Below are 25,013 nucleotides of genomic sequence, written 5' to 3'. Positions count from 1 at the left end.
CGTTTTGATGCGGTGAATACGGCGCCGACGTTTCATGTTTAATACCGCTTCTGCTTAATAAATCTCGGAACTGCCGGCTTGTAAATTCCGTTCCGTTATCAGAGCGAATGCATTTGATTTTCCCATATGAAGCCATGTCTGCAATAAACTTTTCGGTTGCTTGAGTTGTATCGCTTTTTTGTTTCAAATTATACACAAATGTCGCACCCGAAAAATCATCAACAAAGGACAAAACAAATTTGAACCCTTCTTTAGAGTTTGGTGTAATCGGACCAGCTAAGTCCGTGTGCACCAGCTCTAAAGCTGCGCTGGCTTTTTCATCTGGTTCTCGATTCCTGGTTTGCGTAAACTTTCCTTGAATGCACGCTTCACATTGTAAATTTTTGTTCGTTTTACCCGTAATTTTCATCACGTCAACAACATTTTGTAGGTTTTGAACGTCATCATAATTACAGTGGCCTAAAATTTCATGCCACGTTTGCATATCAAAACAACCATTGCATTTGTCTTCGCACTCTTTCACAGTGTTCATAAAGAACAGTCTCTCTTGTTCATAAATTGGAAACTTTGTTCCGTCGACATGTTTAAGAAAACTGTCCCCACGTTTGAAAACCACCGTGGCTCCGTTACCAGTCGCTGCTTTAACTGACAGGATGTCTTGAGGAAACGATGGGATGTACAGTGCTTGTTTCAGTGTTACCTTGTGACTGCGTCCTCTGCTGTCCAGCATACTTATCTCGGCATCTCCACGCCGTTGCGCAGCTCCTCTGCTCCTCTTCCCATCAGCCAACTCCACGCAGTGAGCCTCCGGTCTAAAAGTCTCATCAAAAGTCTTAAAGCTTTCAATCTTGGTGATGATGTGCGATGTCGCTCCCGTGTCCACCAGAAGCTGTGTAGTCAGCATCTCTGGCCCGTCGTCCCGGATCCTCTGGAGTCTGGAACCGATCTTGAACGCGTAGTCCTTCTCCTTGTCCTCCGCGACTCCTCTTGCTTCATCTCTTTTCACTCTCCTTCTGCAGGTTGCGTCTTTGTGTGTATTACTGCGGCAATAAGTGCACCACACTTTGGATCGGCACATTCTTGCTGTGTGCCCCTTCAGTCCACATTTAAAACACACAATCTTTGATCTTCCATCCACTGTTCGCCATGAAGCGGATTCCTGGTCAGGATGCACTTTTGTCCTCATTACGTTGTCATCAGTTACCGCTGCACGCATTCTCTCGGTGTCTTCATAGCTTCTCAGTTTTACTTTAAATTCTGGAAATGTGATTTTTGCATCACTCTGGGTAATGTGCACAATAAGGGGTTTAAATGTCTCTGGTAGGCCTTTCATTATCATTGCGATCAGAAGCCCGTCACTCAGTGACTCTCCAGCATTTTTTAGCGCTGTAATGATTGCCTCTGCTCAGATAATATAATCCGTCACACTCTCGTTCCTTTCATTCGTGAGAGAAGTCAATTCTGTGTACAGACTTATGATACGTGGCTTGCCCGCTCCAGCATAATAATCTCTTAATATCTTCAGTGCTTTCCGACCGTCATCAACTGCATCTCTCATGATTAACGATAGACTTTTATCATCCAAAAATTGGATCAACTCCGCATACGTTTCGGCGTTCTTATCAGCGTCTTCGTCATCTTCTTCCTCACCTTCAGGCACCTCCGACTTTAAGATGACATCTTTCAAGCCTTGCAATCGGAGATGACCGAGGAACTTAGTTTCCCATAGTTCATACTTTCTTTCATCTCCATCAAATTGCAAACGGGAATATCGACTCCCCGACTCAGCTGCGTGTCTTCTCATGGTGCGTAAAGACGCTCACTCACTCAATCTGTGTCAAACTCCTCACACCTGCTGGTGACTCGCTGATTCAGGTAGCCGCCCTTCCTTCTCTGGTTGCAGATTCCTTCCGCCGCTCATCTGGGCCCATAACCTGTTAGCAGAGTCGCTTTCGGGCTGCGCCCTTGTACTGGAATTTGAGTGGTAATAAATGAGAGAATCATACAGTCTTCTTTCATGACGGGGGACTCCACCACTGCACCTCCGCCATCTGCTACCGCTTGTGACAGACAGTCCTTTTCCACACAGTGGGTGGAGCCTTACCCGTCCTTTTATTGTGACATGAGTTCATTCATTATAGCTTACACCTGTAGACACTCATTCCAACAGTAAAATAGGTATAAACTGGATATTTCCCTGAAAGATATCTAGCCCCCATAGTTCGATCCCTGCTCCTGGATGAAAAACCGAACATTTTGACCAATGTAGGAACCCCCCCTAGATGCCCCGGACAGAGCGTGAAAAGTGGACATGTCCAGGGGAAAGAGGACATATGGTCACCCTACCCAATGTCATCCAAAGCATGATGGATGTCCCAAGGACTTGGCTGCATTTATTCCTAATTTTTCAAAAACTTTCCAATCTATCTGCTGTAGACAGACTTTTGTCCACCACGTGTGATTTTATCCCCCTTGTCAAAGATATTTGTTACTGAGGCATTTGCACTTAAAATACTTGTTTATACATTCCATGTTGGATTAATGTCAGACAACAAATGGATCAGGACAATCTATTTCAGGACTTATGATAAAAAGCTCCACAGTTTGTTTTCTCATGTGCTCACATGTGTATGGAGTTTAGGTAGCCAGGATAAACAGAGAGGACTGGAAGATCTCTGGACTGCAACCAGTGGGGAGTGAAGAGCTTTACGGGAAAATGGCAGCTTTAGCGAGACTCCCATAGCTCCCATAGCACAAGAATCTCCAGAACAGGAGTCTGAACCATGAAAGAAGTTTGTCCCACAGCTGGGATGTTCCTTTCCAGGCAAGGACAAAATACAGCTTACCCGGAAAGATAGAAACACTTGTATTTCTGACTCTGTTTAATTAAAAAGCGCTATAGTATTTATTCTAGCTACTTTTGGACTTAATACATTTCAGTGTGTTTTGTAATTGCAAAATATTAGAACAGCTACAAATAAAATAAAATGCAACCAAAAACGGGCTGCAAATTAACACTAAAAAAAGGAAAATTGGTGGATGAAATGTTTTTAAATGGAAAACAAAGTACCTTATTTTCCCTTATTTGATCTAATTGAATCTTAATGGCAATGAGAACAATCTGTGATCAGGGAGTATGAACAGGTTCTCTTCCCTGGAACATTAAATTAGTGGTTCAGCTCATATCAGTTTCATGTTTACTGGTGTGATGTCCCTTTTTGGCACAGAATGTCCCAATCTGCTCCACCGGAGGCCCCAAATAAAGCAACTGGTAAAAGTTTCACGCAGCGTGGCACAGTTCCCACCTGTGCTGCCACAACAAAAGGTCAGCACTAATTTGCTGCAGGCGCTGTGTATCATTTAGATTACCGCAGTCCCTTCACTCAATCACTCCTTCCCTTACTCGCACACGCTGTGCGTGCCACACACACACACACACACACACACACACACACACACACACACACACACACACACACACACACACACACACACACAAACACACACACACACACACACACGCACAGTGGAGTGTCAACCTGTTCCATTCACCAAAAACAATTAAATTTGGGGCACAAATACATTTTGATTTCCTCTTTGTCTCAACAGCAGGTTTTTGTGCTCAACAGTTCATCTTTAATTTGGCATATATACAGTCTCTACTCTTCCTCCTCTATCTGCTTCCCCTTCAGCACATCCTGAGCTCCTTCAAAGGAATCTCCTACCATCTTTATGCAGATGACATCCAACTGTACATTTCCTTTAAGCCCCATGAGATGTCTAAGCTGCAGCTGTTACACACCTGCTTAGACTCTATCAAAACCTGGATGGTGGGAGCTTTCTACAGCTGAATGAAGATAAGACTGAGATTCTCATCTATGCCCCAGACAAGCTGGTTCCCAAAGTCAAAGACTCTCTTGGTCAGCTTGCTTCCCACACCAAACCTTCCGTCAGGAATCTTGGTGTGACCTTTGACCCAGCTCTCACCCTGGATTCTCATTTCAGTTCTCTTGTTTGCTAAGCTGAGTCCCATTCTGTCCCGCTCTAAACTTGAGACAGTTATCCACACCTTCATCTCCTCACGCTTAGACTACTGTAACTCTCTTTTCACGTGTCTGAGCAGAACCTCCCTGAATGTCTACAGGTGGTTCAGAACGCCTGTGCTCGGCTTCTGACCAAGTCCTCCAAACACACCCACATCACCCCGCTTCTCCTCCAGCTTCACTGGCTGCCAGTCAACTTCAGGATTCATTTCAAGATCCTGGTTCTGGTCTATAGGGCCTTACATGGACAAGCACCATCTTACATTGGTGATCTTCTTAGTCCCTACACCCCCAGCAGGTCCCTGAGGTCCAGTGACCAAAGCCTACTGGTTGTGCAGCACCAGGCTAAAGACCAAAGGTGACAGATCATTTGCTGCTGTGGCCCCCAGACTCTGGAACTCTCTCCCCCTGAGCCTGAGATCAGTGGACTCAGTGGTCTCCTTTAAAAAGCAGCTGAAGACTCACTTGTTCAAGCTGGCTTTTGTATGACCTTCTTCACCCTCTCTTTATTCTGCTCTCCCCACCTATTCCACCTTCCTCAGGATCCACTGACTTCCCTCTGTCCTGTTCACTCTCTCTCTTTCTTAACATTTTTTAATCACAATTGTCTATTTTTGCTCATTTTAAATATATTTTTAAACATTTTCTAAATGCTTTTTTATATTTTTACATTTTTTGTTTTTGTGAAGCGCCTTGTGATTTTTATCTTGAGAGGCGCTACAGAAATGATATTTTCTTCTTCTTGCAAAAGCAGACAAACCCCTTGAACCTTTACACATTTCAACACCTTACAATCACAAAATTATTGACATTTTCAGTGATAGACTAACACAAAGTGGTGTGTGTGTGTGTGTGTGTGTGTGTGTGTGTGTGTGTGTGTGTGTGTGTGTGTGTGTGTGTGTGTGTGTGTGTGTGTGTGTGTGTGTAGGGCTGATTATGTTCTAAATTATCTTTAGTCTTTAACCCAGATGATTTTATCCATCTTTCCTAATCCTTTTACAAGTTTTGATGTTGTTACAAAACACAAAGTACAGGAATTTTTGTTAACTTCTCTTGTTGGGATAGAACTTTAAATCTGTTGAAACCAAAAGCTCCATTATCAGAATCCTCCCATTTCTGAAAAGTTGGAAATTAAATTGTCTCAGCCAATGCTGAATAATCAGACTGAAGCCACTCAATTGACAAAAACATCTATTTATATACTACACTGAGAGTAAACAGACTGACTGAATCTGTAATGGTTTCTTTAAGTTCTGTAACCTGCGATCTAATGTCTAAATATACAAACACAAGCAGTTATTTGGGAAACACAGTCCCATAAAGTCTCATAAGGAAAATGGGTTTCCTCAACTGATCCTAAGTGTAATTCTAGCCAAATATTGCTTAATTATTGTTATTCCATTGTAAAAATGTCATTTTAGTTAAAAAGGGGCAGTTTTCTTCTTTCTGTTCCCTTTTCATTTTCTTGGGCTGAGAAACCTCATTTTATTTGTTAGTATTGTTTTTTTTCTATTTTAATAATAAATGAAATAAATAATTTAAAAAATATATTGCTTAATATGTAGTGTTGACTAATGAAAACGTATAACATGTGAGAAAGAACCTTTTCACTGTAAGTTTCATGAAGGATGAGTCTTTACTAAGATGGAGAGGAGAGTAGCGTACCCAAAGGTCAAGTATTTCACCAAAATGAACAGAAATTGACTTTTAATTTGCAGACACAAACACCCCATCTGACTGGCCTCCAAACAAGAAGCACTGAAAAAGGCCTTGTCACCGGATAAAGGAGACATAATGATTCCTAGTGTAACGTGAGGAAATATGGGTTTTCTGTCACAATGGTGGTGTTGGACGCAGCGAGGTCAAAGCTGGGTCATTGAGAACTTTCACCCACAGATTAAGACCTGAACGCCAGCGAGTCTGGGAGGAAACCATAACATCTGCCACCTGCGGTACCAGAAGAAGGAGTTCTCATGGACAAGTAGTCATAACAAATCAAAACATAAAGTTTAAACTTCTTTTTCTTGATTTTAATGTTAAAGTAACCATTATCATTTTGCTCATTATAAATGTGTTTAATCAAATGAATGGTTCTTATGCTTTGGGGTAATTATAATGGATTAATGAATCCACACTTAAGTAGATAATGTTGAATGTTTGGTACTGACCTTCACACACACCCACACACATCTTCCCACAGTAAACTCCAGACACATTTGATGAAGCACACGTTTGCTTTGAGAAGAGAAAGGTTTTTGGTAAGGTTTCAGTCTTATGATTCGAGTTCGTGCTTGACAAGGAAAGAGAGAGGACCTGAAGGGGGGACAGAGCCTGTTGGCTCGTTTCTCCCCCCCCTTTTTACGCTGTTTCTGTCAGCCAGACAGAATAGCTGAATCGCAACTTCTAACGCAGACTCATTACCGAGTCTTTTGATTTCTGAGTGAATTAACTTAAGAAAGCGCGTCGACAAAACGCTTTACCATCAACGTGTACCGAGGGCAACTCTGGACCGGTTCCGTTCGACACCTACGTCTTCCCTGTCAGCCGTTGAGTGTCATCTGGATGAACCACAACATCCTCCACGGCCCGGATCCGAAAGAGGGTCCACAAGAGTTCGGTGAGACAGCACACGGTGTTTAGCGTTTGGATGCATTTTTCCCAACTAAACCTAAGTTTATTCAAACCATCACTTTTCACTCAGACACCTGTTTCTTCCTGAAGCAAAATCAGATGCACACACGCATCCATCTCACCTCATCTCACCACACTTTGCACCCACACGCATTCATAATCACATCATATCACTCTCACAACTCACAACATGCTCAATCTTCATAAATTCACCAGAAGGTCTATTTGAGCAAGAACAGCATATCAACTGTTAAAGATTGTCCCACAAAGTTACCAATGTTGATTGTATTTCCTGTTTGTCAATTTTCAAAATCATTAGTTTAATTTGAAGAATTAAAACTTTTAATCGTCAAACTGGTTTCCTCATTGAACTGAAACACAGACACTCAGATATTATCGGCAGTTTATCGATGAAAACAACCTTTGAGTCTTCTGAACAATATAAAACTTGGTTATTGAATATTAAAAATTAATATTCCGAATTAATACGTAGCATGGTTCCTCTTTCATAAAAGAGCATAAAACCACAACGCTACATTAACTACCTTATCTTGGCAGGAACAATAGTCATGCAGAAAACAAGACTGCACTTTCAATCTGAATAAAGTTCATCTTCCTTGAATCATAAATGACTTCACAACTTTAAAGGTTGATAAAATCAAATGTGTTAAATAAACAATATGTTTAAATCCCAAGGTGTCTGAATAATCTGCATTAATCAATGATGTGTTGAAATGAAAATTTCCTGCAATGATTCATTTCAGATCTAAAACTACACCAGATCAGTATTTGTTGATTTAACAACTTAATCTGTCAGTATACTCATACATCATAAGCTCAATATTAAGGTTTTAACATTTACTTCACATAAATGTGTTAAAACATTTCCATTTCACACTGAGAATTAACCTCTCTGAGGATCTGAGGGAAGGCTTGATTTCTGAGGTATTTTGGTAACACCTTTAAACGTGTCAAATTCTGATTTGCCAAATTTATAAACAAAGTCGATAAAAGCAGGAATCTATTCCTGATCTAGTTAGTCTTTGCCGTTCATTTGATAAGGCCAATTGGGTGAACAAGCATTTTGAGATCACCCTATCTTTTGACCCTAAGGTCAAAGCCTCTCTGCAACGCTTGCGAGTGATTTCAGACACAACAGCTCTTTTAAGAGCCACTGAACAGCCTTAGATGCAAAATAGGCACTCCAGCTTCCTGCCGTCACCTGAAGATAACCCAGACTAGACGGGTCATAATTAGAGCTGCCTACGGGCTCCGGTACTAGAGGTCCACGCCATCTGCGGTATCCATCTCGACCTCCTGACCCCCTGGATCGCTTGGGGATCTTCACACAAGGGTGCGTAGACCGGCACAAATTGTCGGATGGTTTTATAAGCAAACTTTAGCTTATCAAACCATACAGCCAAATAGATTTTACAACCCAGACTCCACAAGCTCTCTCAGATACTTAAGAAAGGTTTTGCTAAAACATCTAGCTCACATTCCATCATTTCATTCCTCATTTATTATCTATACAACCATTATTTCGTTCATACTTTGTCATGTACAATTATTTAGTGTCAGAGTCTCCAGCCAACCGGCTTCCACCTAGGACCACAACTCCCTGTAGCCCCTCGCCGGGATTCCCATCGTTCCCTACCTATGTCACCAACCTCGACTATATACGGAAGTCGCCTTCCATCTCAAGTCACTCAGTCAACGTTTCTTCAAACCCATGATCAGAGTTAACAACCCACCAGTTCTTCCAATGAACTCTCTTTAACCAGTACGTGCCCTAGCTTACTTTCGGAATAGCTCCGCGCTTCCGTTTCACTTCGATCAGCGCTCGGGCATTCCTAGATTAAATTGTGTGCCAGCTCAACCCCAGCGTTCGCTCTTCCGCGCCTGGGAAGTCACGCATGCTACAGCTCAACTCCTACCAGTCGCCCGAGCGTTGTGACATTTAGTTTAGGAAAATAGAATTAAAATAATTTTTATAACTATATTCTTGACTCTGTCTGAATTAATGTGAAGTGTGTATGTTCCCTGAATAAGTCAAAGAAACTAAAGACTTCTGACTAAACATTCAAAGACCAATCAGATTATTTCATATTTAGATGGAATATCACATCTTATTGATCATTTAATATATGTGTAGCCAATCCTTAATGCTACAGGAGTCAATAATCAGGTGAGAGGCATACAAAAATCAAATGTTTGTTAAAACCAAGAAATAAATTCCTCAAGGTTCCATCCTCATCCTGTTACTGTTCTCCCTCAATATTCGGACTTTAGGAGCCATTCAATTCAATTCAAGTTTATTTATATTGCGCCAAATCACGAGGAGAGTAATCTCAAGGCACTTCACACAGTAAACATTACAATACAGTTCAGGCCATTAAGCCAATCAGTAAAAAGTTTCCCACATAAGGAACCCAGCAAATGGCATTGAGTCACTGACTAGTGTCAGTGTCTTTACAGCAATCCTCATACTAAGCAAGCATGCAGCAACAGTGGAGAGGAAAACTCCCTTTTTACAGGAAGAAACCTACAGAGGATCCTGGCTCAGAATAAGCAGCCATCTACCACGACTCACTGGGGATCGAGAAGACACATGCGCACATGTACCCCAGCAACCCAGCCACCTGACTTCCACTCTTGTTCTCCTCATGTAACCTCTACTGTTTCCAACCTTGGAATAAAAATGGACCCGGTTCTGTAGATGGACGCTTAGATCAATAGCACATTCAAGTGCTGCTTCTATCACCTTAGGCAAATTTCTAAATTAAACCCCATCCTGAGTGTTTGTTTTCTAAAAACAGCAATTTACGCCTGTATTACATCCCAGCTTATTCCAACTCCTGCTTGTACAGCATCAGCAAAGCTGCTCTGTCCAGACTTCTGCTTGTCCAGAATTCAGCATCAAGGTCAGGGGCGGATTTAGGACTGAAGAAGATCCAGGGCTTAACACACACACGCGCACGCACGTGCGCGCACACACACACGTGATACGCACAAGTCAACATCATATATATTTGTCTTGTACCACATAATTTTTAATCTGAAGCTACATATTAAAGAGCGGGTCAACTGAGCCTCTGAGTCCTTTTCCACCCATGTATCAATTTTAAAAAATGCAACATTAGTAGGCGTTGCCTGGAGGACCGAGAGGGCAGAGCCGCGGCAGTGACGAAGACGACGGCTAACTAGACGATGCTAGCTCCCTTCACTCTGAGCAGTTATTAGAAGTGGAGGACGTTTCTCCCCCTCCTTACCCAGACACTCGAGAAGAAAGGGACCAAGTCTATTTGGAGGAGACAAGCGGACCCGAGCCTTCTTGTTTTGTGCTTGTGAGTTGCCTGAAACTAGCGGAACCGACCCAACAGAACCTGCTCTGAAAGTAAGTAGCCATTAGCCATAGCATCAGATTAGCTGCAGGGTTTGTCTCCACGGCCCTAGAGCTAGTATTCAGCATGTTTTAGAGGTTTATCTGCTTCAGCACACCTGGTTTTAATCAGCAACAAATAGCTGAGCTGCTTAACAGCTAATCCAACCTGTTAAAGCAGGAAAACCACTGAAACATGCTGGATAGCAGCTCTCCGGTAGCCCTGGGCTCAAGTTACAGTCAGCTGCATACAAAGTTATGAAAATACCCCATGAGAAAATTATTCTGTTATGTGTTCAGCCCACTAAAACTACCCTGATTTATTTATTTACTGATAACAGCTTCTTTCTTGGTTCCAGGTCCTCTGGTGTCTGCAGCTGGTCTCTGGTGTCTGCAGGTGGTCTCCTCTGCTGGTGTTGTCAGGATCAGGAGCTTCCAGAAGAATGTGCCTTTCAATGACTCATTCCCCCTTATTTGTTATATTAATTAAATAAATCTCAATTTATATATTTCCTGTTTTTGTTCATGTCCATAAATACGTAAACATGCTTGAAATTAAAACGAGCTTTTAACAGTGAGGTGCTAGTTTAATTCATCACAATAGAGCTAGTTAAACATGCAACAAAAATGTGATAATCAATGTAATTTATAAATATCCATTAAAATATCAAAACGAATCTAAATGAGACATTTGGCAGCACAAAAAACTTGTCAAACACAATATTTATTATAATAATTGTAGGCAGACAGGAGACAGAGCTGATGGAGGTTCTCAGTCATCGAAGGATGGCTGAAGGCTTTCCAGGAACAGGAGATGTGGTGTTGTCTCTTCTCTCTCTATTCTGCCAGATGAGCTGATAGGTTACAGGTGTGTGAGGACATCCTCATGCTGTCATAACCAGATGACATGAGTTATCAGGTGATCAGCCAGGCTAATGATGAGATGCAGAAAGAAAACAAATCCAGGACAGTGTACAATAATGTGGTGTTGCTCACCTTATGTGCTCTTATAGAATATTAATGTGTGCCTGCCTCATGGTGTAGAGTCCATGTTTTGCTGAGTGTCCTGCAATAATGCAGGTTATTAGTTAATTTACTTTTGATAGCAAAAACAAAATATTTAATGTAAAAGTTATTTACCAGGTGAATCCGCTCACACGTCACCACCAAGTGTCACGGGGGCAGAATCAGTAGCCTCCTTCATGATGTCATGATGTAATCACATACTTATTTAATTGTTAATATCTTAAAAATTCTGAAATGTTTTAATTTTTTTTTTACCTTGAACGGTTCACTGAGCTTGCACTGTCACTGAGGTGGAAGCTGGAATCAACAGCAGACACCTTACATCTTGGTCTTTTCAGGGGGTGTAGACGCTGCTCTGGGACCTTCTGGAAGATGAATTTCCATCATGGTCCCTGTGGGTCACCAGACACACTGCGGCTGTGAACTCCATTCTGGCTGGCTATGTAAAAACAAAGAAGCAGCACATTTATAAATGTTTAAAAGAGCATAAAATCACGTGTAACAATAATCTGTAAAACAAATTAAAACAAGAAGGTAATAATAAAATGTTTACATAGAAGATTATTAAAAATAATTCACCTTTGCTACAGGTAAGGTAGCCTGGACAAGTACATTCTTGCAGCTAAATCAGTCTGACAGCCAGTGTCTTGGGTAGATTTAGCCTGAAAAAAAAAATAGAAGCACATTGTTGTTGGGAGTTTATAAAGTCAGATAAAATACAAAATAAACTGTCCTATAAAGGCGCTTTATAACATTCCTAGTGTGTGATCGTTGTTATAATGTAAAAGTCAGTCACACATGATGTGAAGAGCCTGAAATGCGACCTCCTGAACAGAATTCCTTACAGAACCGGGTCACAAGCTGGATTTCACACTGTAATGCTGTCTGTCAATTAGTGCTGCGTCAGTTAGAGCCACTGTTGCAGAATTACCGACTGACTAGCTAAAGGAAGTGAACCTCGTCTCTCAGACTTTGCATTTAGGTAAGGAATTGTCTTTAGAAGATGTTAAAACGTTTATTTAGCTTACTCACCTCAGACTGGAGCCCGCCGTGGTGGGGGAGCAGAGTCGGTGGGCTGCATCTAAATCGCGGAAGAGCCACAGTGGGCACAGCCTCCCTCTTCAAACGGAGACGTGCAGAATCGCGGGTAAAATGCCTACAGAGCCACCGCAAGCATACTACACTACACCTACTCACCAATACTAAGACGATATGGAGCACTAAACCCGAACTACTTTCCCAATTACACTAACAGCCAAACACTAACTAAACTACAATATCCAACAGCCAAACTAACACTAAATAAGTATTTATAACACTAAAAGCTATGCTAAAGACTAGGATATGCTAATGCTATATGCTAATGCTGAACTACCGCTGACCTCCTACACTCGCTTGCAAATCCAACTCCCAACTTGCCACAAGGCGTGGCCGAGACGCTCGTTGCTTTTATAACGTTCACACAGAGCTGCTACGTAGTACTCTACTGGTTTACGTAGTATCTTACTCTTTAGCCATTGGCTAAAATTTATTCAAAATGAGTCAAATTCTATGTTTTAAGCTGAAGATGGCGCTATACTGTGGTATTTAGGCAGCATTTTTAATTTTTAAAGAAAATGCACCAAAATGCTAAAATAAAGAATGCACACACTTAAAACTCTATTAGACACTCATTTATACAGTTCATCAGCAAAAAAAAGTTAATTTAGACGTTACTTGTTCTTTAAGCATTTTCAGGGCAGAGTATTGTTCCTGTTGGTGTTTAGTGTGAGATGATAGTAAATATTCCCTTTCTTTCTCGAACAACTTTACCTGATAAGCTAACTTTAGCCAAACCAGCAGCACAACAAATATTTTCTAATAAGACTCACAAACCTGAGTCAACACCAGTCTCATCAAAGCTGGGGTTCTGTCGCGGTACTTTTGGTCTAAAAAAACGCCCTTATGTCCATCTTTACATTTGCGTTTCAGGCAGACTGTAGAAGAAGCCGGTGTCGGTACAAGATCTGCTCGGGGTCCGTCGACTGCCGATGACATCAAAGCAGTTGATTGGCTGAACATGAACCTTACGGAATTACATAATCACGTTACGTTGTTATCACATTACGTTGTTATCACGTTACGTTGGTCCAGGCAAATCTTTCTGTTGGAAAGATGGACAACTTTTACCAGTGGCGGTGCCAGGGGGGCGCTAGGGGGCGCTATAGCTACCCCTGGATTAGTCATTACACCCCATAGCACCCCCAAGTAAATATTAGATAGTTTTTTTTTTTACAATTAAATTTTAATTTAACGTGTGGATGTGATAATATTTAACATACAAAACAAAAATAATCAGTAAATTATCATATAGATAGTAAAAACTTAAACCAAAACAGGTAATTGATGTTAACCTTTGACCTCATTTTCCACCTGCGAATGAGTGAAAGGTAGAGCTAGTGGTAAATTGGATCAGTTTTTGTTGCCCAAATTTCCACGGGTTCAGTCAGAAACGAATAAATCTTTGGAAGTGATCTCAGACCCACAAAAACCCACGTATCTGGATGAAGAGTCAACCCTCAACCACCGCAGCAGTCGAGGGTTTAGCTGCTGGAAATGCTAACACTAACGTTAGCTAACCTTGCAACATTATAGATGGTTTTCTGTGTGGCTGTATGTGTTTATGATTTCATGGAAAAGTCAGCGATTGTTCATATGTTTATGATGCATATTAATGATTGTTTCAGGTGTTGTTGAGGTTTTGTGCACGCATGTGTATCTGCTAGTGTTGAAGGTGTTTTAGAGAACAATATGTACGCATGACCACTTCCTTCATAGCACCCTCAATAAAAAGACTAGCTCCTTCATAGCACCTGCAGAAAAAAAATTCTGGAGCTGCCACTGACTTTTACAAAGAAATCCATCATTACCTCTTTGAAAATACACTTTTAGCATAGAGCTGCATGTATATTAGGGCTGAACGATTAACTGCATGTGCAATTAAATTGCGATGTGACAAAAGGAGATTTTCTAATCGCAAAGGCTGCAATTTGGCAGCGAGTGGTTAGCGCAATGCTAATATACGTGGAAAAACCCATAGAAATGCTAATGCTAATATCACCGATTACATTCTTACAAATTATGAATTAGAAACGTGCCAAATGATTACATTTGGAGTCTAATAGAAAGTAAAACTACCATCAATCAAATAAGTACAGACAGGTATTTTAGTAAAGCCAGAAAACTTTTAACTCCAGTGTTTTGGCTAGCAGCTATGAGCGTAACTGAACTACGCATGGACAAGACGTCAAAAACTAAACACAAAATACTTCAATAAACGGGACACACTTCTTTCCTGCAAATACTATTTCACAGGTGTTGCTAATACCTATGATCCTTCAAGGGATGTGCTCAAAGAGGAGTTCAACATTATGAATACAATATAGTGTTTTATTTTACAAACACCATTATAAACACAAACCTACATTGTAAGACACATTATTTTAATAAAGAAACTGCTAAATTCTTTCCAACAGTATAGATGTGTAGTGTATTTTGTCCGAGTGGGTTTGCCGTACTTTGACGTCATCGGCAGTCGAAGGACCCCGAGCCGATCTTGCACCCGAGCAGATCCTTTACCGACACCGGCTGCTGAAGGGCTTCTTCTTCAGTGGTGGAGGCTCAGGCAGGCTGTATACAAACTACTGCCAGCTGCTCCCTCTCTGTTGGACTTTGGTACTGCATGTTACTTCCGCGATTTAGATCCGGGGCTTTTCATGAAACATCCGGGGCTTCAGCCCAAGTCACAAGCATCTGAATGCAGACATCAGCTGGCGTCTTTGCCGTGACAGGAAATGACGTATCTGGAAAAACAAGATTTCGGGTCATTACCTTCGCCGGAAGTCATTACCTTTGCCAGAAGTAGTTTGGATTTGTCGGGAAAAACCATACCGTGTCGTTTTTCTCTTCGATATGTACATATTTAAGAGAAAAATTACACGGTGGATCATTACCTTGACCAGAAGTCATTACTTTCACTGGAAGTAGTTTTTTTGAAACAAAACTTACCGGAAAAGGCTTTTTCATTTGGATTTTTTTTTCTCTTCAGATCTGGACTGGCAAACTTAAATAACGTTGTTACCTACGTTGCATGAAAATTGAATATTAAATCCCTTTGTTCTTCAGACAGGGAATTTTTATGACAGTAGCACATGCATATGTGTGTGTGTGTGCATATATATATATATATATACATATACATATATATATATTCTCATTTTTCCCATATATGTTTTTTGTATTCACTTTACAGCCTTTAATTGTTGTGTGTGTGTATATATATATATATATGTATATATATATACATATATATATATATATATATATATATATATATATATATATACATATATATATACACACACACACAACAATTAAAGGCTGTAAAGTGAATACAAAAAACATATATGGAAAAAATGAGAACACATTAAACTAAGACTTTTCAAAATGTGCAGTAGTACTTGCTAAATATTCAGTTTTATTGTTAAGCCCAAGATGAACTTTTGACCTACACCAATTGCTAAAGTACAGGACTCCCAGAAGCAGTGAAAAACATTTCAGCTACACTCCTCTCTCACCAGCAACAAAAATTTGTTGCAAAATATCCATAACACTGTCCTATTGTGTATCACAGCAGCTCATTGCAACAGAATTTAACTACTACAGCTGATAACTATTTAGCTAGTTGGTATTTATTTTGAGTGAAAGACAATAAAACCAAAGAAACACTTAATTTTACAAACATTTTATTTTGGGTACAAATGAATTTGCTGAAGCATGGCTTTCTCAGCTGCATATCGATTCATCCCCTCCCATTTTTCCAACACTTTTATTGTTACCTGAAAAATATGCAGGATTACTTCATCGTCGTCATGGTCGTCTTCCTCCGCTTATCTGGGTCCGGGTCGCGGGGGCAGCATCCCAACTAGGGAACTCCAGACGTCCTCTCCCCGGCCACCTCCACCAGCTCCTCCGGCAGGACCCCAAGGCATTCCCGGACCAGAATGGAGATGTAACCTCTCCAACGTGTCCTGGGTCGACCCGGGGGCCTCCTGCCGGCAGGATGTGCCCGAAGCACCGCCCCAGGGAGGCGTCCAGGAGGCATCCTGACCAGATGCCCAAACCACCTCAACTGGCTCCTTTCGATCAGGAGGAGCAGCGGTTCTACTCCGAGTCCCTCCCGAATGTCCGAGCTCCTCACCCTATCTCTAAAGCTGAGCCCAGCCACGCTATGGAGGAAACTCATTTCGGCCGCTTGTATCCGCGATCTCGTTCTTTCGGTCATTACCCAAAGCTCATGACCATAGGTGAGGATTGGGACGTAGATCAACCGGTAAATCGAGAGCCTGGCTTTCTGGCTCAGCGTCCGCATCGCTGCAGTTGCTGAACCAATCCGCCTGTCGATCTCCCCATCCCTCCTACCCTCACTCGTGAACAAGACCCCGAGATACTTAAACTCCTCCACTTGAAGTAGGACCTCTCCCCCGACCCGGAGTTGGCAAGCCACCCTTTTCTGGTCGAGAACCACAGTCTCAGATTTGGAGGTGCTGATCCTCATCCCAGCCGCTTCACACTCGGCCACGAACCTACCCAGCAAGAGCTGAAGGTCAGAGCTGGATGAAGCTAGGAGGACCACATCATCCACAAAAAGCAGAGAAGAGATTCTCCTGCCACCAAACTCTGTTAAGGATTACTTCATACACTGACAAATGTTTTCAAAAAGTAACTTTTATACCAATCACTGCTGAAGACTGCGTTGTACCTCTGGAACAAGGACATCAAACACCAAGTCCAGAAAATGGAACTCTCCCTTCTTTATTAGTTTTTCTATTCCTGAGCATGAACCAATCCGCTCTGTCAGCTTGTCAACCTATAAAACACGTTAAGATAAAAATGAACAAAACATTCCTCTCAGCATTAGACAACGGACCCAGGTGGCCCACTGGCCACGCATCCAGATAAATAAATTTGATGCAGCTTATTGTAAGTCAGTATACATTTACCTGTGCATCAGCAAAGTGGAACATCAGTGGCTTTAGTCTTTGCTTTAATTTAAGCGAGACACCTGGATTGTGCCACAGATACATGCGGCCAGACTTCACTCTTCCGCTGTAGAGATCCTTATACAAAGTCTGAGTAGAGACAAGAGTTAAAAATAAGCAACATTACCACAGAAAACAAGGGATTGCATTATCCTATGTCCAATTTTAGTCTTAATTTAATATAATTAAACATTGCCTTGATTTCACAATCTGAAATCACTGCCTGGGTTCCATTTTTCAAAGCCTCAATTGTCCTGTAATTTAGATAAAAATACATCTTATTAGCAAATGAAGAATACAAGCACATGTAAGGAGTTTTGTCAGTGTCACGTGAAGAAGTCCGATATTCATTTTAGATCTATATTTAAGGCCTCTAACTCCTGAATGATTTGCAGCTAAATGTGCTTAAATCCAGTAATATTAACATAAACCATACCCGATCAAAGCAGTCAGTCGACAAAAATATCTATTTTTTATGAGGTTAGGATTATTCTGAAACAGAATCAGGAGGGAGGCAATAATTAGAGAAGCGGCTACTATTTCAAAGTTATTGTACCTGTTGCAGGACACCTGATTTGTGCAACCACAGTTGAATGACCCAGCACACCACACACAATAACTGAAAAATATTTAGAGATATTGAAAGCTAAGCTTGTCCAGAAAATTTTTTTTTATTTTTGGGTGCACAGGACCAGTTCCAGTGTGGGCCAGATGCTGAAAAATAAATTCATAAATCTGTCTTTTTTGAAGTTTCACAAATCAGAGGAAGGTTTCACAAATCACAAACTATGTTTTTTGCATTCTGCTACGAGCCCAGAATAATCTAGAACAGGTTTGAAGAACGTATGTGTTGTAGTTTTTGAGCTAGAGCAGAATAAAAATGGTCAGAGTAGAGAAAAATTGGGTGTATTAGCCCTTTAGCCATTTCCCGAATCGGAAGCTAGTTTTAGCCTCGTATGAAAACTAGTGATTGAAACCACTTACAAATTTCTGAAAATCTACGCTTTTTAATTAAAAAAAGGGCTATTAATAACATTTCAGTCAAGTCAGTATTAGAAATCGTGGTCTTTATATCATATCTAAATTATATATAAAGTTAATATTACCGTAAATCCTCTAATATTAGCCTGTATTTAATTAACTGCCGGGTATCATATTTTGGCCAGTGTCGGAGTCGGCAGAGGTGAATAATGGCCGTTTTTTTATTGTGGCCAGGTGGAATGTGGTAACAGGCAAGTACCACAGGGGGCGGTTGTGTCAACCGTCTCACTTTTGATTTGCCAGTGATAGACCGCGAGGGTAACTTTAACCGTGCAGAGACGAAGAGGAGGCGAAAATTTGATATCAAGTTCAAATAGAACGTGGTGATTATGCTGCAGAACACTCTGGGGAGCAGTAGCAGGGGTTGTATGAACTAGTCGACTTCACCACTCTATAGTGACTTTTTATGCCTGTCATCGACTAGTCGCTGTCAAGTGATAATGACTGGCAAGATGCAGTCCACGGAAAAGACAGCAGGTGACGAGCCCCTGTGCGTCGGGAAGCAACGCGCTGTGCCAGAGCGTCGGTACTGACACCCGCCTTAAAACGGACATTTAACCAAATTGTGACCTTTACCCTCTTGCAATTTAACCTTCCCCTCACCCCCATCCTAACCTTAACCAGCTTGTGCATGCAAAGCTCTGATTGTTGACACGCTCCAGACATCTGCGTCCTGAGCACGGCCACAGTAACATTATCAAATCAGGTGTCGCCACCTCAAAAACTAATTTAACACGCGATCGTTCATGTCGGCTTATTTCCTTTTATGTTTTGTTTTTTTATTCTTTTATTTGTGCCTGATGCGTGTCGCTGCTGCGGATCAGGGCGCATCACCTGTTTTGTCCTCGGTGACACACCTAACTGATGTGACCGGCGAGAACTCCGCTGTTTTTGCGGTCGGTAGATCTTTTAGAACTGCAGTTCAAAGGTAACTCATAAGGTGAATATATATGAACCCAGGTAGCAGTTTTTCTTTAGGATTGAGAGGAGATGCAGGAAGATAATAAACAGGCAGGACAGAAAAATAGTCAAATAAAAACAAGTTAGTTTTTGTACCTAGTGGTTGCAACAAACAGACACCACTGAAGATAATCAGAAGTGAGGAACAGAAAATGAAATAATTATTTTAATGTTTACAGCAGCAGGAACTCCGAGAGGCTGCAGGCGCATCAGTGAGTTTGCGGCCGCTGCGCAGGGGGAGGGGGAGAGGGCTGAAGCAGAAACTACTGTTGTTAAAATAAATGTTTAACTTTGAAAATGTGGGCGCAATTTTAATTGTCAAAAACTCCAGCGAACCATTAGTTCATTTTGCTCAAATAGAAATTGAGGCCTGCCTCTAATTCTGGTCCTCCTTCCAATAAAGGCCTGGAGCTTGATGAGCTTGAGTCAAATACAGGCCCGGGACTGTATTAGAGGATTTACGGTACTTTAACTGTTTTAACAAACAGGGAGACCGGAAAAATCAAATAGCTAAGTTAAAGCTAAGCTACAATTGCTGATTGCTTTTTTCATGTAGCTTTTGTGTTAGCTTGTGAACTCCCTGCATTAGTTTTAAGACTGCGTGTTAATACTGATACAATTAGCTATGAAACACGGTGCCTTTGTAATAATTCTCTGGTAAAGCTTTAAATGCTATAGTGCCTAGAAGAACTAAGAACGGTTGCAACAATTAGTTAATTTCATCCTTACCTTTCCTCTTTGAAACCCGCCGAGTATGGTTGAAACAAAAACACAAAAACAATGTAGCGGCCGCCAAAAAAGACCAACTCCCGGCCGAGGTCTTTTGCCCGTCGATATTCCGGTAAAAGTAATGACACGCCATTTTGTTCTCGCTAGAAAGTTCTTCCAGTGACACGCCAGCTGATGTCTGCAGCCAGGTCCTACTCGCCCAAGTAGCCGGGCCTAACGCCGCCCCTGATCAAGGTTCCTGAATGGAGCTGAAAAAAGACAGCTGATTACACCCATTCCCAAATCACTCTACTGGTTGCTTATTCAGTTCAGGATCAATTTCAAATTTCTGCACATTGGATTTAAATCTTTGAACAGTCAGGCCCCTCCCTATCTAAGTGAGCTACTTAATTTCTACTACCCTCCTTGTGCTCTTAAATCTAGTTTATGCTTCTGAGTGAGCTCCACAAGGAAGAGACGCACACGCGTTAACAGAGACATTTTGGTCTCTGACTTCTCCGTCTCCTGGAGAGGGTTGCAAAGCAGATGCCCTCCAGGACAACAGAGGGTATAGCGCTGTTCTGGGGTGCCCTGTCATGTATCCGGTCCAAGATAGTGCTTTTATTATTGAGTTTATATTGTGTTTCTGTATTTCAGATACTTTTAACACAGACAAATTTGTGTCTCATTCTCTTCCACCTCTTCTTGCGCTCGCAACCTCTAAACCCATGTTTCAGTTGATTTCCCACCACGAATAAAATGCTTGCTGCGTATCTTTATACTCAGAATCAGAATCAGAATGAATTTTATTGCCAGCGCTCCAGCGATCCAGAGCATAGGAACTTGACTCCACAGAACAGCCTGACCAAGATTACACACACACACATATAGACAGGACAGATACAGGCAGACCATGAGAGCAGCCAAGACGGCGCTCCTTTCAATAGATGAAGAGGGGATTACATGAGGAGAGTTCGGGGAGGGAGAAAAAGGCATTAACAGAGCTACACCGGCAGGCCAGCTCTACTATGCAAAAAAACATCTCAACATAAAAGCACGAACGTCACAGTTCACAACGTGAGACCCGGTAGGTAGGGGGGAGGGGCTGGGACCCTGGTTTCCTCAGTGGGAGGTGCCTGTGTGGCGCTCGGCCAACTGAATCCACAGGTGGGTGGGAGGTCATGGGAAAGCACAGAGCATAGTGCGTGTCTCAATCTTGATGACCTCGATGCAGAGACCACAATCTGAAGGCGGGGGGGTAGGTAGGGTTTACAGCATTTGTCTTCCTTCCATCGTGGGGGTTTTTGCACGCAACTCCAAGGCTGCTTATGGCATCAGATTGGATAATAGAACTTTGTTTGGCTCAGGCAGAGATAATTTTCCTCTCTGCCTTAAAGTCTGTATTGATCATTCAAATCCTCCAGTTAAGCCAATTCGGTGATTAAACATCTCCACACCGTCCGGTGACCCTCTCCGAGATGACATCCATTTTGCGCACTAACACCGGTAACGCAGCAAAGACATTGTCCAGCTTCGATTCACCTCGAGTAACGTCCCAGTCTGTGAGGTCTCCGCCCGGACGGTGCCGTCCATGGTTGCGGGTCGCCCTCCAATCGCTCCCGTCATCCCAATTTTTCGGAAAACCAGATATCCTCCCACTCCAATCAAAAGAAATCCAGTGATCATCAGGCCAAATATCCACACATCTTCGACGTCCTCAATGGACAGCTGAGAGAGACAGATGACATTCCACTTCTTCCAGGAATCGAGCATATATCCCGCTGCATGTGTCCCGTGAGGGCAAGCGCGAGCCCCCTCCTCCGTTCTCATCATAGAAAAAAATCTTATCAATCGCATCGAATGACCAGTTAATTAAATCCATTTCTGAAAAATAGTGATTTCCAGAGGAAATGCAGAGAAGCGCTCTGTAGGCAGACGGGACAAAAAGAGCCTTGGGAAAAGCAGATAAGGGAGCAAAGCAGAAGCGACTTCTCTGTGAGTGCTAGAAGAAGAGGGCTACTAGTCATGGGCAAAAAAAAAAGTTCATATTTTGTACGGGTTTTTCCACGAGGTATTCTTCAAGCTGCTTTATGATTTTGATGGCACAATGGCGGTGCTGTTGATGAAAGTGGAGTCCTGACCAATCACAAGCTTGTTTTCTCCGATGTTTAGAAAAGTGAGCTTGACTCTGTTCGTCCTGCAAGTCTGCTGGAGAGCCTCGCAAGGATGAATCATGGCGTTGCATGTCTTCGCACTGACGCAGAAGCATATACTAAGCTTTAGGTTTGGATTAAGCCTAGTTTATGCTTCTGCGTGGGTGCAGACAAGCAAAACCATTATCTGTTGTTGCAATTGCTCTCCAGCAGGCTCGCAAGTAGAGATGGAGTCGGGTCCACTTTTCTAAACATCTGTTGAATGAAATGGAGAATGCAAGCTTGTAATTGGTCAGGGTGCCACTTCCTTTCGATTCGTCAACAGCACTGCCATTGCACCCTCAAAAAAGAAAAAAGCCAGAGATATCTATAGGCATACACAGAGCAGCTGGAAGAATACCTCGCAGAAAAACTCAGAAAATAAAAAAGTTTATTCACCCGGGATTGGAGGAGTAAGAAAATACGCAGCAACTTTTATTCCTGGACAGAAATTACGTGAAACATGGGTTTAGAGGTGGTGAGTACATGAAGACGAAAAGGATGTTTAGAAATGTTGGCCAACTGAAAAGTATGAATATGAAATGTATGAGCATGTACAGCCCACAATATGTAGTTGGGGCTCCTTTGACCTGGATTACTGCAGTAATGACACTGTTCAGGTGTTGAGAGAGCCCAAGTTGCTCTGATGGTGGCCTTCAACTCTTCTGAATTGGTGGGTCTGGCTAATTGCACATTCCTTTTCACACTACCCCATAGATTTTCTATGGGATTATGGTCAGGCCAGTTTGCTGGCAAATCAAGAACAGGGTTACCATGGTCCTTAAACTAGGCACTGATAGATTTGGCACTGTGTGCAGCTGCCAAGTCCTGTTGGAAAATGAAATCTCCATAAAGTTGGTCAGCAGCAGGAAGCATGAAGTGCTCTAAAACTTTCTGGTAGCAGATGACATGACACCCAAACCATCTCAGACTGTGGAAACTTTACACATGGACCTCAAGCAATGTGGATTCTGGTCCTCTCACCTGTTCCTCCGTACTCTGGGACCTTGATTTCCAAAGGGAATATAAAAGTTACTTTTATCAGAGAAAATTACTTTGGACCACTCAGCAGCAGCCCAGTCCTTTTGTCTTCAGCCACCTCTGACACCATCTCTTGTTTAAGAGTGGCTTTACACAAGGAATGCGAAACCTGTGTCTTGCATACATCTGTGCGTGGTGGTTCTTGAAGCACTGACTCCAGCAGCAGTCCACTCTATGTGAATCTCCCCCACATTTCTGAATGGGTTTCACTTCACAATCTTCTCCATCTCCTTGTTCCCATGCCAGCCCCGGGGTTCTGGTCATGGTGGAGGCCTAGCTGTTGTTTTCAGAGACCATATTCCATGTAGCTCTACAACCTCTGGTCACTTTGCTTCCTTTGAACTGCAGCTGATTAAAGTCGGGCGTAAGGACCCGTGCTACTGTCCTGTGGTCTATCGTCCACCTGGTCCAAACAGTTCTTTCCTTCAGGAGTTTAGTGACTTTCTATCCTCCACTGTGAAGCTGTCCAGTCTGGTGATTGTTGGTGACTTTAACATCCACGTTGATGATCCCTCCAATCACTTAGCCATGAATTTCTCAAGCCTTATGGACACCTTCGGCTTTGCCCAGCATGTTTCTGGCCCCACACACACCAGGGGGCACACTCTAGACCTTGTTTTTACCCTGAGTCTAAATGCTGACAGTGTTTGTCTTGAGGATGTTCATATTTGAGATCACCATTGCATTTTCTTTAACTTGTCAGTTTCTGCGTCCCCACCTCCTGCTCGCCGTATGGTTAGTTCTCGTTTTCTTAATGAGAGCACAGCTAGCCATTTCTCTGCTGCTTTTGATCCACCCTGTTCTTCTGATAACGACCCAGATTCCTTAACTTCTCAGTTCAACGAGCACTGCCTCTCCATTCTGGACAACATCTGTCCTGTCAGAACCAGATCAGTTCCTGCAGTGAACCCTACTCACTGGTTGAATGACAGCCTTTGCAGCCTGAAGCGCCAATGCAGAAAAACTGAGCGCTTGTGGAAGAAAACCCATCTTCACGTCCATCTGCTGCACCTAAAGAATCTTCTGTCATCCTTTAACTCTGCAGTCAGAGATGCTAGGGTTTCCTATTTTTCCAACTTGGTGTCAAAGAGCAAAGGGAACCCCCAGGTGCTGTTTAACACCATCAGCAGTATTGTCTCTCCTGCCTCTCCTACAGCCTCCATCCACTCTGTTGCAGACTGTGAGAACTTTCTGTCTTTCTTTGTGGACAAAGTCAATAAGGTTAGATCTAGCATCTCTCCTTCAGCCTTATCGCTGCCTCTCCCGACTCCAACCAGGCCCATCATCCTAGATAGATTTGCTCCTGTTTCTTTGCCTGAGTTAACCAAACTAGTTAACTCTATGAAGACCTCTGCATGCCCCCTCGACATCTTACCCTCATCTTTGTTTAAAAGTGCTTTTCAGTCCATCGGTCCCAGCGTGCTCTCTATAAAGAATGCTTCGCTGGTTTCTGGTCAGGTCCCTGCTTACTTTAAGGACGCTGTAATCCACCCGCTTCTTACAAAACCGAGTCTCGACCCCTCTCTCCACAGCAGCTTCAGACCCATCTCTAAACTTCTGTTCATCTCCAAGATCTTGGAAAAGGTTGTGGCTAAACAACTCACAGCTGCTCTTGATGAACAGAACATCTATGATAGCTTCCAGTCAGGTTTTCGTAGAGCTCATTCTACTGAAACAGCTCTTCTTATGGTCTCTAATGACCTTCTTACTCACAGTGATGCAGAGGACTGTTCTGTTCTGGTCCTGCTGGACCTGACTGCAGCCTTTGACACTGTTGACCATCACCTGCTACTAGAGAGGCTGAGAGACTGGGTCGGCCTATCAGGATCTGCTCTGGAGTGGTTCTCCTCTTATCTTTCTGAGCGCTCCTTTTCTGTGGCCGTCTCCAAGTTTGGGTCCTCCACCACCT

At 42.4% G+C, this 25,013-nt stretch overlaps 1 long non-coding RNA gene across 1 annotated transcript; it reads right to left on the bottom strand.

Moving 5' to 3' along the window:
* Positions 1-10,805: 10,805 nt before the first annotated feature.
* Positions 10,806-11,424, bottom strand: LOC139069633 (uncharacterized). The gene is made up of 4 exons (XR_011520327.1): positions 11,338-11,424; positions 11,197-11,254; positions 11,053-11,122; positions 10,806-10,945 (listed from the first exon to the last, which is right to left on the bottom strand). It is a non-coding gene; the product is annotated as an uncharacterized lncRNA (long non-coding RNA).
* Positions 11,425-25,013: the final 13,589 nt, after the last annotated feature.

Source organism: Nothobranchius furzeri, chromosome 4, assembly GCF_043380555.1.
Source record: "Nothobranchius furzeri strain GRZ-AD chromosome 4, NfurGRZ-RIMD1, whole genome shotgun sequence".
NCBI lineage: Eukaryota > Metazoa > Chordata > Actinopteri > Cyprinodontiformes > Nothobranchiidae > Nothobranchius > Nothobranchius furzeri.
This window is presented reverse-complemented; position numbering and strand designations above follow the sequence as displayed.